Source organism: Nannospalax galili, unplaced genomic scaffold (assembly GCF_000622305.1).
Source record: "Nannospalax galili isolate Female #2095 unplaced genomic scaffold, S.galili_v1.0 scaffold1077, whole genome shotgun sequence".
Lineage (NCBI taxonomy): Eukaryota > Metazoa > Chordata > Mammalia > Rodentia > Spalacidae > Nannospalax > Nannospalax galili.
The window spans coordinates 552,164-555,176 of NW_008340429.1; the positions used below are offsets into that span (position 1 = coordinate 552,164).

General features: G+C 36.1%; 2 protein-coding genes across 2 annotated transcripts in view; both read left to right on the top strand.

The window, feature by feature from the left end:
• The window catches only part of LOC103736101, a 287,348-nt gene that overhangs the window by 130,900 nt on the left and 153,435 nt on the right, over positions 1-3,013 (top strand).
• Positions 1-3,013, top strand: part of LOC115070745 (protocadherin alpha-9-like) — a 195,779-nt gene that overhangs the window by 77,876 nt on the left and 114,890 nt on the right.

A 3,013-nucleotide genomic window follows, 5' to 3' on the forward strand; every position in this document is an offset into this window, starting at 1 on the left:
CTTCTAAGAGTTTCAGAGTTTCAGGCTTTACATTGAGGTCTTTGAGCCATTTGGAATTGACTTTTGGGCAGGGTGAATGATAGGGGTTTAGTTTCATTCTTCTACAAGTGGAGATCCAGTTTTGCCACCAAGATTTGTTGAACATGCTGTCTTTCCTCCAGTGAATATTCTTGGCCCCTTTATCAAATATCAGGTGGCTGAAAGCAAATTTCATGATTTCATCTTTCTTTACTTCTGAGTAAAACTCTATCATATAAATGAACTACATTTTCATTATCCGTTCATCAATTGAGAGACAGTTAGGTGCTTCCATCTCTTAGCTATTGTGAAAAGAGCAGCAACAACATGGATGTACAAGTGTCTCTGCAATAGGATGAGTTCTTTGGGTATATGCCAAGGAGTGGTATAACTGGGTCAAATGGTCAATTCTGTGAAGAATGTCATGGAGTATTTGATTGGCATTGCATTGGATCTATAAACGACTTTTGGTAGGATGGTCATTTTCACAATATTAATTCTTCCCCTGTAATACAGCTTGAAATCTGGTATGGTATTCCCACTGGCATTGCTCTTAGTGCTCAGGGTTGCTTTGGCTATGTGAGGTCTTTTGGGCTTCCATATGAATCTTAAGATGTTTTTTTTCCAATTCTGTGAAAACTGTCATGGGGATTTTTATTGGCATTGCATTAAATCTATAAGTGGCTTTTGGTAGGATGGTCATTTTCACAATATTAATTCTTCCAATCCATGAGCATGGGTTGTCCCTCCATCCTCTGATGTCTTCCTCAATCTCTTTCTTTAAGGAATTAAAATTTTATTTGTAGAAGTCTTTAATGTCTTTGGTCAGGTTTATTCCAAGATATTTTATTTTTTTCCGCTATTGTGAAGGGGAGTGTTTCAATGTACTCTTTCTCTGATTGCTTGTTACGTATAGAAAAGCTACAGACGTTTATAGATTAATTTTGTAACCTGTCACTTTACTGAACGTGTTAATCATTTCTAGGAGTTTTCTGGTGGAATTTTTGGCATCTCTTCTATATAGTATCATATCATCTGCAAAAAGGGATAATTTAATGTCTTCTTTCCCAATTATTACTCCTTTAATTTCCTGCTCTTGTCTTATTGCTCTATCTCTTCTTTTCCAATTATTACTCATTTAATTTCTCACTCTTTTCTTATTGCTCTTGCAAAAATTTCAAGCACCAGGTTGAAGAGAAATGGAGATAGCGGACAGCCTTGTCTGGTTCCTTATTTCAATGGGAATGCTTCCAGTTTTTCTCCATTTAGAATGATGTTGGCTATGGGTTTGTTATATATGGCGTTAAATCCAATTCCCTGTAGAACTTTGAACATAAATGCACATTGAATTTTGTCAACGGCTTTCTCTGCATCTGTTGAGATGACCATGTGGTTCTTGTCTTTGAGCCCGTTTATATGATTTATGACGTTCATTGACTTACATATATTGCACCATCCCTGCATCTCTGGGATAAAGCCAACTTGATCATGGTGGATGATCTATTTGATGTGTGTCTGTATGCAATTTGCAAGTATTTTGCTAAGAATTTTTGCATCTGTGTTCATTTAAGATATGAGTTTACAGTTTTCTTTTTTGGTTCTATCTTTACCTGGCTTTGGTATTTGAGTGGTGCTGGCTTCATAGAAGGAATTTAGAAGTTCTCCCTCCATTTCTATCTTTTTGAATAACTTAAGTAGTATTGGATGTAGATCCTCTTTAAATGTCTGATAGAATTCTACTGTAAATCGATCTGGTCCTCGGCTTTTTTTAGTCGGGAGGTTTTGTTTTACTGTTTCAATTTCCTTGTGTGTTAGGGGTCTGTTTAAGCTGTTAATCTCTTCTTGGTTTATTTTTGGTGGTTCCCATACTTTTAGGTACCTATCCATTTCTTTTAGGTTTTCAAATTTAGTAGCATATAGGTTTCCAAGTATTCCCTGATAATGTTCTGGATCTCTTTGGTGTCTGTTGTGATGTTTCCCCTTTCATCTCTGATTTTGTTGATTTGGAGGTGCTCTTTCTTTTTTTTTGGTTAACTGGGCTAGCGGTCTGTCAATCTTGTTATCTTTTCAAAGAACCAGCTCTTGGAGTTGTTGATTCTTTGTATTGTTTTCTTTGTTTCAATTTCATTAACTTCTGCCCTGATTTTTTTTTAATTTCTTCTTGTCTGCTGGGTTTCAGTTTCGTTTGCTGTTGCTTTTCAAGTGTGTTGAGTTGCACTGTTAAGTCATTTATTTGTGTTCTTTCTGAAACTTCCCTCTAAGGACTGCTTTCAGCATGTCACAGAGGTTTTCTTGTGTTGTATTGTCCTTTTCATTTAGTTCCAGGAAGTACTTTTATTTCTTTCTTAATTTCTCTTTTGACCCCTTCATCATTCAGGAGTGTGTTGTTTAATCTCCATGTGTTCATGTGGTCAGGAGTTTGTTTTTTAATCTCCATGTGTTCATGTCATTACTAGGGTTTCTTCCAGTGTTGATTTTAAACTTTATCACACTGTGGTCTGCTAGAATGCATGGAATTATTCAATCTTTTTGTATTTGTTGAGGTTTGTATTGTGCCCCAGTGTATGGTCGATTTTGAAGAAGATTCCATGGGGTGCTGAGTAGAAAGTATGTCCTTTGGTGCTTGGGTGGAATATTTGGTAGATGTCTGTTGATATATGGTATTGTTTAATTCAGATGTCTCTCTGTTAACTCTCTGCCATGGTGACCTATCTAATGGAGTGGGGTACTGAAGTCCCCTACTATTAATGAGTTGGGGTTAATCTGGTTCTTAAAGTCCTGTATTATTGTTTTGATGAAGTTGGGTGGACCAGAGTTTGGTGAATATATATATATATTTGTAATAGCTTCTTGGTTTATTGTGCCTTTGATCAGAATGAAGTGGCCATCTTTGTCTCTTCTGATTAGTTTTAAAGTCTATTTTGTCAGATATCTGAATTGCTACACCTGCTTTTTTCTTAGTACCATTTGCTTGGTCTATTTTTTCCCATCCTTT